We start from the raw sequence: 16,855 nt of genomic DNA on the forward strand, positions 1-16,855 counted from the left end.
AACTTAGCTACAGAGTCTCAAAAATAAACAAATTGATATCCTAGTTTCATAGTAATTAAAGCTACTATATCTGCTTGGTTCTTGAATGCTGCTGTTCCTAGAGGAACACAGGAGTCAACTTCTGCTTTCAAGTGGTGCAGAGACTAGTGCAGAAGGACCCTTATTCATATGTACCAAGCCAGGTGACCCAGCAAATTACTACCTTTAGAAGGTCTCCTCCTCCTCCTCTTTTTCTTTTTCTTCTTCCTTCCCTCCCCCCAATTGGCCAATGAGGATCTAAGTTATTAGTTTATTTGTGCCTGTGTATGTATGGAGACAGGGGGAACAGGCATTTAAAGAAACAAAATAAAGCCAGAAGCAAAGAATTTTTATGTCAGCAGCCTAGAATTAGTCTTAGGTTTAAGAGTATTTACTAGATGACATGGAAGTGATTGATTGTGAACAACAGAGGGGGGGGGGAGCTAAAATGCTTGCCCATATTCATTTCAGCATTATATCTGATGGCAGATGCTTTACAGATTTCAAATATTCTCCTTCACAGAATTCCTCATTTGCGTATCACTGTCCAGCATTTAAGTTCCTAGAAGCTGAAAAATGTACTTGCTCACTGCTCCGTTAGTTTCCAACCTGTTTTTTTTTTTGTTTGTTTGAATCAAATAAGCCTTTTCTCTTTTCTATAATAAAAGGCCACTTGCTATTGAATGTGATGATGAAATGCACCTTCATGAGTTTTGTGCAGAGGGTTAACTGGCCTGTGCTACTGAGGATAAAGCGAGCTAGGGGATCTTTAGAATTCAAGGGGGCAGGAGAGGCACTTCAATGCACAGAGTGAAGTCCTTGCATTTTATCTCAGGAGGCTGAAATCTATCTTGCATTGTGAGGCTGTGATGTTATTCATATGTTAACAGTATGCCATTTCCTCCAAGGGCTCAATATGCTGGAATAAAGACAATTTGTTGACATTGTGCTGAACACTTCCTGTCCAGAATACTGATCAACAATTGACATTCAGTTTTCCAAAACTAATCTGCCCTAAATAACCCATGGCATAACCTTTCAGATTCCAGTTAAAATAATTTATCAGGTTGTAGAATAAAATGATGAAACAGACTATAACTATATTTTCACTCTGCTTCTAAAATGCAGTTCCAGTGCCCCAGGGACACCTTTCATCTCATGTAAGCACCGGCATATGATGCGATTGTTAACATAGCTGGCCACCAGATGAAGTGAATTATCTAAACTGCCAGGGTTTTACTTTTATTCCAATTTAAATATCAGATTAAGACAGAAACTGAAGGGTATTATGAAACCTTAATATAAAGCATTTTACACAAGAAAAAGGACTCTGGTTTATTTTTTATTTATTTATTTGTTCAAAACCCACTAAAATATATATATATGTGTAAGAAAATAAATAATGTCCCAGGAAGAAAGTATTACATTCCTGCTTCCAGATGGACAAGGATAAATTAAGATGGAAGGTATCGCAGACACCTCTTTGCAAAGCATAGCCCATGATTCCTTGGCTGAGATACTTCAGGACCAAACGGTGTACCTTAAAGCAACTTAAGCAGTAGGGAAAGAGTTAGAGTTAGTAGTGTCTGCCCTTTAAGGTTGTCTAGTTCAGAAAACAGATTCCACAAGAAGACTAAGCTTTATTGAGATGAGCTATCTTAACAGAATTTTGTAAGTCTGGCTGTGTTTTTCCTCCCTTCCCTTTTATGTCCCAGTGAGTTAGGGAGGAGCCAGACTGAGCCTCTTCCTAACACTGTCTCCTTTCCCAAGGCTTAAGGAAGACTTCTGCTCTTTCTGCTTTTGTAACAGGTTCTGAATATTTCCCTCCATGGCTCTCTACATAAGGCTGCAGGCCAGTGCAACACCATTTAATGTTGGTGCTCCATGCTATGGAGGTAATATGATTCTCTTCATTGGGGTGAAGAGTGTGGCTTTGATACCTGGACAGACAATTCCAATAACCAGAAGGGGTGTCAGTGCACCCATTCTATGCATGTGTGCTGAAGCCTCTTCTGGGAAGTGGAACTCATAGAGAAGCTCTTGGAAGAGGGGCAAAGCGAAGCAATGTGACTGTATTGGGGGACAGCTTTGAGGGGGTACTTTGCTGGAAGCCTTCTTTGAAGCAAAACCACCATTTGAATAGCTGCAGAGCCCTCAGAATTACAGATAATTCTTGTTTCAGAAAGCATGCTCCCCAGGAATCATGTGCAGGCGGTGCAAAATAACTGAAGTATAACTACCCCTTTGGGCCTTTGCGTATGTTGTGTGTATTCAAGGTGCACCCAAAGCAACAGCACTCTTTGTACATGGAAGATGACTCTAAGATCCAGTTCCCAACGTGGGAGGAAAGAAGGTAAGATATTGGTGATGGATCCACCAGGACTCTTGAAATGCAGGCTGTCTTGTGAGATTTCTGGGCATGAACTCCAGCCCTGGCAAGTGTCTTCCTTCCTTCCTTCCTTCCTTCCTTCCTTCCTTCCTTCCTTCCTTCCTTCCTTCCTTCCTTCCTTCCTTCGAAAACAAGTTCAATCAATTGTAGAAAAACAAGTATACTAGCAATTTTAGCCATGCAACCTGGAGTCCTGTGGTATCACAGAGCTGAACAATTTGTATCGTTTTGCCTAAAAATGATAGGTATTCCTTGTTGTTTAGAGCCAACAATTAGAGTGAATAAAAATGCATTTCCCACCCTACCAATACCAGCTGGAACCAGCCTTGGAACGAAGAAGAGAATCACTTAAAACTGTGCTCCCACTCCCAATCTCCAAGCCAATCCAGAAGTATATCATGATCAATGTTATTGAAGGCTGCTAAAAAAACAAGGAGGGCCAGAATGATTACTTCAGTCCATTCCTGAGCTTGCTGGAGGTCAGTAACAAATGCAATCACTGCTGTCAGTTCTCATAATGGAGTACAGAGATGACCTTAGGGAAAATATGCAGCAACTATTATTAAAACATGAGCTTAGCCTGGGAAAGCAGGAAAATGTGAGAAAGAAACTCAAGATTGGCTCACCATGACTTCCTTTGGTATAACGGGGAAGAAGAGGAAATTCTGTCTGGCTTTTAAGATTCTGTCATTATAGCCTATATCAATAAAATAGAGTTCTGGTATTTCTTGTGGTGTCTGTCTCCTGACTTGGCCTACTTTGAAGGACTGACTATAACCTGTCTGAAACCACCTTCTCAACAACCAATAAAAAGGAAAGGTTGGAAATCAGACAAAAGTTGTGCAGTCCTATCAGATCTAGTGATGGCTACTTGAGGAAAAGGTGGACCACTGCTTCCTTTCAAGCAGTCAGAACAACCCCCTCAAGGAAGCATACACTATCACTTGGATCCAACTACATGTTGCCTTCTGGGAGGCCTTAACCAGGCACGAGAGATATGGATCTAAAGTCAGCTGGCAGAATTCAAAGCCCAAGGGACCCTGTCCACTTTCTCAGGGCCAACAGGCTTAAAATCTTGCCAGATAACAGAGGGCCCTATAGACTCTATAGGACTTACACAGCCAGAGTCCATTTCTGAGTGGATATGAGTGATTTTATCTGACACCTGCCTATAATAGTCTTCACAGTGAGCCCTCAAAGTTTCTTATCCACCCTCTCTTTACCTAAGAGGGACCAAGAGACCCTGAACAGAGCTTTTGGCTGGCTATCTACAGACACAATCTGGTCCAAGGCCATAATCACTTATTTACTCTAAGCAATTTCTAAGGCCTTGGTTAACCATGCAATAGAACTTCAGGAACAAACCCAAGCTTCTTTGAAACCCATTTGGGTCCATCAGGTCCTTCTTCCCTGCATCAGGGATGAGATACAGAGAACCTCAAGGTTAATAGGGAGTAATCTATCCATAGCAAAGGCCTGGTGGTAACATTCTCCAATTCCAGATTATTGTGTCAGTGCTCTGAGAGAAAAAAATGATTTAACATGTGACTGTGAGTTGGACTGTCAATAACCAGGATAAATAAACTGGATCAAAGCAACCATGGTGACCATGAACTCCTAAGCTGTCTCAGAATCTGGGCCAAAGAAGGTAGATTGAAGTCCTTCAGAACCATAAGCTTGGGGAACTCCACCACCACCTTGGCCATAACATGAAGCAGCTTATGCAGGGAAGCAGCTATGCAGCAGGGAGACTGATACAATAGCAGCAGTCTCATCTGATCCCTAAAGCCCAAACTTGCAAACAGGATCTCAGGTCCATTTATGTCAGCCTTACAGGGTAGACCAGACAGTAAACACAATCAGATGAGCTAATTCTACTTTATTGTAAAGTTACATTAACAGAATCTTGCAAGTCTGAAAGTACATCTCTCCCCCTGTCTCATTTACAGACCAAGAAACTGGGGGGGGGGGGTGTCTCTTCTGAGCCTCTTGCCCCTCCCACAGTCCTGCCAAGGGCTCAGTTGCCTTTTACCTGACCGTTCCCTTGGCTGCATCTCTTTGCCCTGTCTCCCAAGGTCATTCCATCATACCATTACAGGTTAATCTGTGGAGGAGAAACCCTGGCAGCCACCAGAGTTTCTCAATGGCAATAGCTAGTCCATCACCCTGGCCCTGGAATCATGGCTGGTGCCTCACATGAAACCTGGAGGGGAGCACATTTCTGCAAGGGAGATCTTCTCCTCCGCACCCAACCACATTTTAGTAATGGATACCAGGTTGGCCTTTTCATTCATAATAAGATCATGGCTGAGACAAGCCTTACTGCAAACAAACTTGCAGTAAGCATAAGCATCCAGAAACCAGGGCCACTGAAGCTCCAGAGAGCCTCAATACAACAATACAACTCTACCTTGGGGCAGAGCATAGCAGTCAGCACCTGCCTCCCACCATATCTCCCACCATAAGATTAAAGACCTGGTTTTGTCTGCAGGCTTGGAATGGGAGGGGGAATAATTACACCTGGGGATTGCTAGCACCGTAAAGTGATTCTGAGGGACTTATTACACTCAAGGACTGATTAAGATCTTTTTGCCATGTAGATTTTCTTATATTTGTACTTTTACTGTATTTTGTATTATAATGGTTTTGAATTTTAATCTTGTTTTATTGTAAGCCACCCAGAATCCCCCCATAGGGGAGAGATGGGTGGTGAATAAAGCTATAAATAAATAATAAATATCTCCCCATGAACCTGCATAGCTTCTGTGTCCAACAAAGTCAGACAGTATATCCACTACTTGGGGCTTGGTAACAACATCTACTTCTTTCAAAAATAACTAAATACAGCCATAATATTGTAATAAAGCCATTTGAAACAACTGGCAAACTTGACATTCAGCAAGAAAAGAAAAAAAAAACACACACACATTCAACAGGGCTTTCTGGAGGAGTTGATGGGAAGCGGAACAAAGCCAAATTGTTGCTTGAAAGTGTAAAAGAAAAAGATAGTAGAATGTCATTTACATACACATCCTGGTGCCATTTAGCAAACAATGCCAGAACAGCAGAAAATCTATCAGATTGATGTCTTGTGGCCTCTTTCAGACTAACACATTTATTATGGAATAAAGCGTTGGCTACATCCATCAGTGTTATCCTGAGTTAGAGCAGGTTTGTGAATACTGAAATTAGAAGGAAAGAAAATGCAGAAGCTACAGACTGTAATAATTTTCACCATGAAGCTTTTTGAAGCATATGGCAAAAATAAAGAAATTAAATAAATGAAGATAATTAGCACTTCTCTTTGAAATCAATGAGCTAAATAAGTTATTCCCCAAGACTCTGATGGCATCGTTATAAATGTAATTTATTTCTAAAATTCATTGCTGTCCTACAGAAAGAGCTTTCAGAACAATGTACAGTAAAAGCATAACTAAAATCAGTCCAAAAGCATAACAAAATAAATCTATTAAACAGCTAAAAAGAGAAAGCAGATAAATTACTTAAAAGACCCACAATACAACCAAAACTTAGAAAATGAGCAGACCTAGGCTCATTTAAGAAAATCTTTGCCTGGTGTGAAAAGGATAATAGAATAGATCCCAGGCAGGTCTCTCTGGGTAGGGGACACCATAGCTTAGTAAAAAGGCTTACTGCCTTCATAGCATATGAAGATACTTGAAGCAAAATTGTCAGTGATGATCTCAGGGCTTACATAAGACTAAATGGAAAGAGCTATAGCTTTGGCTAATGCAGGCCCAAGCCATGAAAGGCCCTTAGGTTAATCTGAGTTGGAATGGGGCACCACTGAAGAAGATCTAATCTCAAATGCTCCTTCAGAAAATGTACAGTACAGTAGGAATAAGGCCAAGGGCACATTTTCTAATGTAGACATTAATATAAGTATGCGGGGGGGGGGGACTGAAAAGTACCAAGGTAGGACACTGGGCATGTGTGAACTCCAGATTCAATACTAATATTATGGAAGAGATGAAGTGATTTAATTTGAATCTATTCTACAATGCTACTGATGGCACATACAAGATTCCATTCATTGCAGACTATTTGCTCAGTATCATTAGCTCATTTTTTCATAATATGGTGGTGGATTCACAATTTGGGGGTCCTACTGTCAGTAGATCATGTTCAAAAAGATGATTCATCATCATTTTGGTGTTGTTTTAGCCAGTCTTCCATGTTAGCCTTCCAGGAAAGGGAATGCTAAAGGCAGGCTGCCTTTGCACATTACTCACAATTCCTGTGCAGGTTGCTGATAACAAACTGTTAATGGGTGAAACCCTAATTTAGGCATGAAGCAGGTAGCAAACTCAGGCAGAAGCCCTGGAGCCATTAACCCACCTCAAGCCAAGAATTCAAAAGGTGAGAAACACTTTGGGCAGATCCCTCATTGTATATGGTGGCAAACACCCCAAATATTTTTTTCACCTTTATCTCTGTATTGAGACATAATTAGGAGTGCTCTTAGTAACTCCCTTAAGTGCCTAGATGCCATGAGTTCACACATGAAAAATACCAACCAAATAGGAAAGGGTGACCATAGGGAGAACGCAACATCTTCCTCAACCTCTTCTTCCAATCCCCAGCTGCTCTATAAAGTGGATTGGATTATACATATATTGCTGTGGGATTATATTAAAATTTAAGGCTTAGAACTGATAAATTGATAAGTGGCATCAAAGCTTGCCAATTGCTATATTGTACATTACTTCCTCATTTTACTTTCTTGTAATATGTATTATTCTTTTTGTTAAGTTCTCTCTTTAAAAAGTATTCTTTTTTCTGCTCTCTAACAGACTTCTCTCATGACTTTTTCTTAGGATGGGTGTTAACTATCCCATACACTGAAGCAGGTAGAAACCAAAGCCAATCAGGTCCCAAAGTCAGCTTCAACACTGCAGCTTATTGTCTTCTGTGTGGCTCATCCATGGAATACCCTGGTCCTCAGTAATCACTCCAGGTGGGGACTGAGAAAAGGTGTACTGTTGGAAAATGGAGAACTTAAGATGAAATCAAGAGAACAATTGGCTGCAGAGGGATTTACTTTTTAGTGGTTTTCATATGCACAATTAAAAGAGAGCTTTAATCCTGACACAAAGCTAACAAATGGAACAACATTTAACAGAATATGAAACGGAATTATGTACAAATGATGAATATGTGATTGCTAAAATGTATAAACTTCTGTTGAGATTTGAAATGGAAGAAGAAAAAATTAAGGAGTACATGATAAAATGGGCTAAGAATTTTGGTTGTATTATACAGATGGAACAGTGGGAGAGAATGTGGTTAAAAGGACTGAAATTTACATTGTCTTATAATATAAGAGAGAACATCTATAAAATGATGTACCATTGGTATATGTCACCAGAGAAATTATCTAAGATGTATAAAGGTACTTCTAATCATTGTTGGAAATGTGGAAAGCATGAAGGGACATTTTACCATGCATGGTGTATTAGTAAAAAAGTGAAAAAAATATTGGATACAAATACATATGATGATGCAGAGAATTTTAAAAATTAATTACTTAATAAAAATCACTGCAAGAAGCATTTTAAAGAAGAGAAATGATAATTAAGCAGAAATTGTTAACTTATGGTGACATATTGTTTTTTTCTCAGGGGGATTTCAAGATAAAATCAAGACAGGAATTGCTATCAGAAGTTTATACATGCCAGTGATTTTCATACAGTATGTACAATTATTATAGAGATTTAAGGTAGATAAAAAGGATTTTTGATTTTGAATATGTTTCAACTAAATTTGAAGTGGAGCTTTGTACAATGACTGGTTTAAGATTGGGAAAGGAGAACGGCAGGGCTGTATACACTCACCCTACCTATTCAACTTGCATGCAGAACACATCATGCGACAAGCTGGGCTTGAGGAATCCAAGGCTGGAGTTAAAATCGCTGGAAGAAACATTAACAATCTCAGATATGCAGATGATACCACTTTGATGGCTGAAAGCAAAGAGGAACTGAGGAGCCTTATGATGAAGGTGAAAGAAGAAAGTGCAAAAGCTGGCTTGCAGCTAAACCTCAAAAAAACCAAGATTACGGCAACCAGCTTGATCGATAACTGGCAAATAGAGGGAGAAAATGTAGAGGCAGTGAAAGACTTTGTATTTCTAGGTGCAAAGATTACTGCAGATGCTGACTGCAGTCAGGAAATCAGAAGACGCTTAATCCTTGGGAGAAGAGCAATGACAAATCTTGATAAAATAATTAAGAGCAGAGACATCACACTGACAACAAAGGTCTGCATAGTTAAAGCAATGGTGTTCCCAGTAGTAACATATGGCTGCGAGAGCTGGACCATAAGGAAGGCTGAGAGAAGGAAGATAGACGCTTTTGAACTGTGGTGTTGGAGGAAAATTCTGAGAGTGCTTTGGACTGCAAGAAGATCGAACCAGTCCATCCTCCAGGAAATAAAGCCAGACTGCTCACTTGAGGGAATGATATTAAAGGCAAAACTGAAATACTTTGGCCACATAATGAGAAGACAGGACATCCTGGAGAAGATGCTGATGCTAGGGAGAGTGGAGGGCAAAAGGAAGAAGGGCCGACCAAGGGCAAGGTGGATGGATGGTATTCTAGAGGTGACGGACTCGTCCCTGGGGGAGCTGGGGGTGTTGACGACCAACAGGAAGCTCTGGCGTGGGCTGGTCCATGAGGTCACGAAAAGTCGGAAGCGACTAAACGAATAAACAACAAAAATATACAAATGGAACAATGGGACAATATGTGGATGAAAGGATTGAAATTTACATTGTGTTATCATCTTAAAGAGATTTTTTATAAAATGATGTATGGTTGATATTTGTCACCAGATAAATTATCTAAAATCTATAAAGGTACTTCGAATGTATGTTGGAAATATGAACAAGAGGGGACTTTCTATCATCTTTGATGGACATGCAAAAATGCTAAAACTTTTTGGGATCAAATACATATTTTTAATTCAGAAGATCTTAAAGATTAACATACAATCAGAGACTTTTCTTTTGGGACTGAGGGATAAACAGTTAGAAAGAACCCATGGAACTTTGTTTTTATATATGATAACAGCAGAGAGGCTTTTATATGCACAAAGGTGGAAAGATTTGGCTTACCTACAGTGGAAGAATGGATGGTGAAGTTGATGGAGCTGGCTGAGATGGCGAAACTGACAGCTTTAAAGAAAAGACATTGAATAATTTTAATGCTACCTGGAAGCTTCTTTTGGACTTTTTGCATGAAACAGAAAAAAATGAAATTATGATATATGGATTTGATGATTAGAAATAATAATGGACAATAGAAATAAAGGAAGCTAAGTTGTAAACTTAGAGTAAGAGTTCAATGCAAATTTATATTTATATCTGTTGCAAAGAAAGTCATCCTTTTTCTGTATTTATTTTTCTACCTTTCTTTTTCTTTTTCTGTACCTGAGACATTAGAATTTTGATATCTACACTGATCAGAGAGATAGGGCAACTGGAACACAAAATTTATTTATTTATTTATTTATTTATTTATTTATTTATTTTCTATCCTACCTTTATTATTGTTATAAATAACTTAAGGTGGCAAACATACCTAATACTCCTTCCTCCTCCTCTTTTCCCCACAACAACCCTGTGAGGTGGATTGGGCTGAGAGAGAGTGACTGGCCCAAGGTCACCTAGCCAGCTTTCATGCCTAAGGCAGGACTAGAACTCAAGAAATAAGATCTTTATCTGCAATATAGGCTTCATTAAATGATAATAAAATATTCCTTTCCAAAATATTACTTTACAAGTCATAAAGATTAGGAACAAATGTATCAGAAAATATTTTATGCCAACCCCCGGAAGATCTGGTGCATTACCATTAGTCAGAGTTAAGTGCTTTTTTAAAAAAATCATCAATAGTCAAAGGGGCTACAGTTGTTTTTAAACGGTTATTCGTGTGAGATCAGTTTCAACCAAAATAAAAAGCACTTCTATATCATCATGATATATATCGGTTGACTATACAGATGTTTTGTAGAATTTTAAACATTGAAATTTTATGTCTTCCTTATCCTTGATAGCTCTAATATTTTTTTCATCTTTTTTCTTTTTTCTTTAAATGATTTACCAGAATCCAACTAGGTCTTTTGCCATTTTCCTAATATATTTGGCATAAACATGTCAAAACAAATTCAGATCTTTGCAATAAGATATTGTTTAGCTCAAATTTAGTTTACTGTATCTCTCTATACAAACTGTTGTTAGAATCTCTAGCCATCTGTACCCAAAGGGTTTCCAATTTATTTTTCATATAGGTCTCATATAAAAGAAATTGATTTTAATTTCCAAATCTTGCATTTTATCATTTTTGTATATTTATTGGCTAGTACCAAATTTTGGAAGACTCCCATTAATGGAAATTTTCCTTCTTGGAAACCTCTAAAATATCCATGTGTTACATCTTTAGTGGGTTGAAATGTTTTGGGATCAAAATATAGATTTCAACTAGTTCCTCTTACTGTTACATCAACTCAAAGACAGTGGTACATTAGTTTTAGGAAATGGCATTTTAATCCTTTTTCTCAAGCTAAGTTGATACTACGGGGTAATTTTAAAAACGGTTATAGGAAAATAGGGATGGAATCTGGGGTTTATACCTTAGATCAGGGTTTCTCAGCCAGGGTTCTTGGAACCCTAGAGTTCCACAAGAGATCAGTAGGGGTTCCCTGGGAGATCATGATTTATTTAAAAAATTATTTCAAATTTGGGCAATTTCACATTAAAGAGGTAAGTTTCATTCTTTATTTTTAGTTTAAGAACATTCTTAGTGCATATATACAGGCCTACAAATGAAACAAATATAATTTTGTAACTTCTGGCCTATATTTGAGCCTGAATGTGCAGGGGTTCCCCGAGGCCTGAAAAATATTTCAAGGGTTCCTCCATGCACATGACAAATGGATCTCTCTAGGTAGTGATGGAATTAAATGAGTCAAAGAAACGGCAAGGCTGCCTTGGATCAATGAGTAGATGAAAACTTTTTTTTTTCATTTTCTGCTTTAAAGGATAAATACCTGCCTAGTACGACTCAATGGCAGTACTTAACATTACAACATCTACTGATTGGACTTATGGTACTTTCAGCTTCGGAAATACCTGATCTGCTATAAGTGATTATTACATTTTATGACACAAAACCCCCTGCAATTTCTCTTTATAAAATTCTGTTGATGAATCATTTTGATATGCAAACTTTACTGGTTAAATGAAATAAAGAATTAGTGATTCCTACTTAGCCTAGATCAGCCTTTCTCAAACTATTGACCCTGGAGGAACCCTTGAAATATTTTTCAGGCCGCAAGGAACCCCTGCATTTTCAGGGCCAGAATATTCACTTCTTTCTTTGACTCATTTAATTGCATCCCTGCCTAGACAGATCCATTTGTCATGTTACTTAAATAACACTTTATCTTCATGCAGTATGGTTTGGTTGTCAGCCCTTTGTACTTTCTTCTGATACCTGGAAAATGTTTTTATCTTCCCTCAGATTCCTGAGTACTTAAAGCAGTGATTTTAGTCATCAAAGAAAGGCTCCACAACAGATGAGCTACTGCCACCTAAGTTCTGAAACTAAATTCGAACTACTGGGATTAAAACAACAACTACTAGTATTAGTAGTAGCTTGAGGCAGCAGGTTCCCCATTATCAGCTTAGTTTCTACTCAGTTGTAAAAGATCTCCAACAGATCTGCCCTCTAATACTGTATACCATTTCCTTAGTGGATAGTGGTGTTTTAGACTGTGTCCTGAAAGACTTGAGAAATTTGAGAAACAAAGCTTCAGCTCTAAAACTGAGATTTCTTCAATCTTAGAAGCAATCCATAAAGGTACCAGAATAAATAATTGTAAACTATTATTGCTCTATTTCTTCTCCTTTTTTTCCTCATCATCTCTGCATTTCATATGCATAGTTCCTGTGTTCGGCACCAACATTTCTTCTAGTCCACATAGCCATCCATTTTTCCAGTACCACCTTTCACTTACTAAATGCTATTTCCTCTATTTCTATATTGTCTATCATTAATAAAGGATATTTTGAATTGATGTGGTGGTACTTGTGCTAGGAGGTAGAAATGATAACTATTTTCCTCTTTGGAATATTAAATATTATTCCCAGTGATTTTTATTGTGTGTTTATTGCTAGAACTTTGCTACTTGAAAGTTTGAACTAATTCCTCTCCCTTAATTATGAATGTAAATGCTTATACGTCTGAGTGCTACTTGGAAACCATTTTTTTTCCATATCAAGAGCCAGAAATAACTATCTCCCAACAGCAAATCAGACTGTGCATACATCTTCAGTGTGCATGTCACATCTCAGTTAAAAGATCCCTTGGCTCCTAGCTTAACACATGCCACTCTGAATGTACATGGAGACAGAATCTCTGGCAACACTATTATTGATTATATATAGCAGTTATTCTCAATGGTTTATATTTTAAGTGTCACCAATCATTCTGTCAAATACCGCTTCCTTTAAGGTCATATATGCCTTCATCTGCCAGCAATGCCCTTCTGAATTCTACATAGAAAAAACAGGCCAAATTTTGCTCCAAAGAATTAATGGACACAAGTTTGATATCAGGACTCAAAACAAGGACAAAGTAACATAGGGTGTTTTAACCTCCCAGGACATTCCATTACAGATCTCAAAGTAACCATTTTGGTAAAAAGAAACTTGACTACCACAATTGAGCAAGCTGCTGCTGAATTCACATTTACTGAAAGGTTTTCAGGCTATCTGAGAAGGTTTCAGCCAACATAATACAATTGTTAATTTATTACATTGTTTCTCAACCGTGGCCACTTTAAGCTGTGTGGACTTCAACTCCCAGAATTCCCCTATTTCTATTTGAATTGAACAATAAAAACGTGATCTCTGTCCAATTTCAATATACAGTAAATGTTTGGGGGGGTGGGGGCAGATCCTGACCTTTCAAAAATCTATTGATATTAGGGATATCAGCAATCTAAATGTTAAACTAGTCCTTTGTTCTGCTTTCATCACGTTCTATATCAGTATTAAGGATGTCAAAATGTGTACTGTTTCCACTACACTGATTAGAATCGTAATTGTTTTCCATCTGACAACTCCATACCATTCAAGAAAAGTGACTTGGGGAGACAATATTTGCATTCTAGTTTAATCCAGACAATGCTTTCCAAAGGTGATAGACAAGCACGGCATAGAATTGTACCTTGTATTCTCCAGTCTGTCTTTCAGCTCAAGGCCATTTATAACAGATCCAAATGCTGTTAAAACAGAAATCATAGTGGGGCAAGTGGCACCAAGAATGATTGATTTAAATTCAAAGCACTGTACAGAATGATTTGTTTGACATACCCAGTAGGAAAGTGATATTTGTTGAACTTATTATTCATTTATGTATTCATGGGAGGTGGGGAAGAAAAAACAATAAGACTGTAATCATTCTGCATACTACCTGGATACTCACATAAAAATGAACTTAGAGCTTTGAGGTGCTATGAGGCTTTTAACTTCTACAAAATAATTCTACATTGTTCTATCATTAATTTTGTCTAGAATGTAGATTACATTAAAAAATCAGCAAGGGAAATTTAACTTGCATGTAATTTAAACTTCTTTTGAGGATTGCACATTAAAAATGCATATGCAATATAGTAAGTGTTCATGTGGCACTTTTTACAATTGATTTATTTATGTCCTCAATGCTTCAATTGTCAGGAAAATACAGTGTTATCATTCTTTGTTACTGGAAACAGGTTCAGTGTGCTAAAGCAAATATCACATCATGTGAAAGACACTCTCTTCATTTCTTCAACTTCTGAATCACTTTTTATTTAACTGATAGTTGACTTCATAAGTTATGTTATGTTATGTTATGTTATGTTATGTTATGTTATGTTATGTTATGTTATGTTATGTTATGTTATGTTATGTTGTTATCATCTATCTATCTATCTATCTATCTATCTATCTATCTATCTATATATATATATATATATATATATATATATATTTTTATCACTGCCCATCTCCCTAGATGCACAAGTGGCATGCACAGTTTATCTCTAGCTTATGATAAGTTTGCAAGCTCCTTGAATGTTGAAGCCTTCCAATCAGATGTACTCCAGATGTTTTAGACAGCAACTTCCATCACCCTTGCTGTGGTGGTCAGGATAATTGGAAATGTAAAGCAGCATGCTGAAAAATGTCAAAACGGTTTATTCAAGAGGCACTGCACTCTTAAGAATTAAATAAAAAGAATGAGAATGCAATGCGAACTACTAAGACCAGCAGTGCCAGCTTTATAAGAAAAGATGATCTAGTTATACTGTTGGGTTCAGCTGCTGAGTAGCTAACTGCAAACACTCTGTACTTCCCACCCGAGCCTTGCCAATAAAGCCATTGCCTATGTTGTCTATCCCTATGTGTTCCAATCAGGACAAGCATTCAAGCTCAAAAAAGTGGGATTGGTATTGCATACCTGCACTCATGTATGTTATTATATATCAATGTATTAGATTTATGTATTGGTTAAATTTATATCCCACCTTTTCTCCAGTAGCTCAGACAATGTACTATACATAGCATGGCTTCCTCCTGTTTTTCCCCACAACAGCACTGGGAGGTAGGTTGAGCTGATGAAGAGTGAATGGCCCAAAGTCACCCAATGAGTTTTCATGACTGAGAGTAGGCCAAACCTGCCCCATCCCAGTTCTAGTCCAATGCCTTCATCAATACATCATGCTGGCTTGATACAGATACACTTATAGAATCTATGGACAGTAATTAATGATAATTCTAAGAAGTCTCTGTTACAAATCTTGTAAGTCTAAAGTTTCCCAAGTTTCTTGCTTGCTGGCACTGAAATGTAGCTAGAGCTGGAAATGATTAAACAAACCATTTTAACTTTGCTTCCAATTTCCCTGTCATAACCAACCAACCAACATTCAAAAAGGCTAAAAGCTGTAGCACAGTCATTACTTTTCTCTTATATATGTTGAGTCATGTGAACGGCTTAATACTTTCATTACAAAGATTTATTTTCACTATAAAGTGCCAGGCAGCTTCCCAGTTTCAAACACAGACATTCACCATTGGGTATATTTTGAAATAAACGAATAGTCATAAATATTTTCTTCCTTCCTTCCTTGTTAGACTACAATCCAGGGGCAAATAAGTTTCATTTTCCAGAACTCCTCCCTGAGGAACATTTCACACATTATACAGAAGCAGACCTGGATTTCCTAAGAAGCATTCAGTCTACCAGGAGGTGCAACCAATCATAGCTTTTTGATGACTGTGCCTCCCTGTGCCTTGTGGATTGGCAATTAGAAACAGCCATTAAGGAGAAAAAAATGTGGTCTACAGAACCACACCTACGTTTCCCTTTGGGCAGAAGGAGCCTATTGGTTCTGGCCCAGTCTGCCATTTGTTTGTCTGGTGATCTGCAAGGAGTTGCTAAAAACAGGAAAGGGGGAGAAAGGGGCATGAGGAGGAGGAGGAGGGATAAAATGTGTACAAAGGAGAGAAGGGCTCAGTAGGCATGCATATGTATAGGCATGTGTTTCCCCCAGCCCAGCAATTTGATTTAACCTCCTTGGGACTCAAAGACTTGCCCATCAATGGGGTATATAAAGCAGGTACCTGAAAAAGTAAACCAGGTTGTGGCCTTGAGTATTGGCTATGAAAGATTTGTGGGTAATTTAGATAATAGTTTCCAAATTTTGTGGGTATTGATGATCCAGAAGTTAGCCATCCTCACATGTGTGCTGCAGCAGGTCAATTATATTTTGAGTAAAGTAATTGTGCACAGATACTTTACATAGTGAGGGCATTCAAAGAGATTACAGTGACAATGCCTTCTGACCAAGAGGCCATTGCCAAAGGATATGTCCTTTCTTGCAGACAAAGAAAATAAAAGGAAATGACTTCATTTCTAATTCTTACCAAATGCTCATCCTTAAAAAGAAAAAAAGAAAAACAGAATAGAATAGGAATGAACTGTTGGTTTTCTGTAATCTTTTGCTTTCTGTATCAAGTTCAGCAATTAACCTGGATGCCAACCAACATGTAGAAGCAATTAAATTTCATAACTTATTTACAGCATACACAAGCACTGAATGGATTTACTTAAAAAAAGGATGACTACCAGATTTTTTTAAAGATTTTTTTTTGTAAAGTCATTGCTAGAGGATAAGTGCTACATGACAAAGACACTTGAGTGATGCTGATTGTTTATGCTTGCCCATCTGTATTGCTGTCTCAGCAGTTACTCAGAGCAAACTGTAGCAATTAAATAGAGCCTCAGATTGCACCACACTGCCCCAAGGCATATATGGCTTGCAAATTGTAGCAGGAAAATGTGCACACCATCTTCTGCTCCTAATCAAAAGAGGTTCAATTTC

Source organism: Candoia aspera, chromosome 2, assembly GCF_035149785.1.
Source record: "Candoia aspera isolate rCanAsp1 chromosome 2, rCanAsp1.hap2, whole genome shotgun sequence".
NCBI lineage: Eukaryota > Metazoa > Chordata > Lepidosauria > Squamata > Boidae > Candoia > Candoia aspera.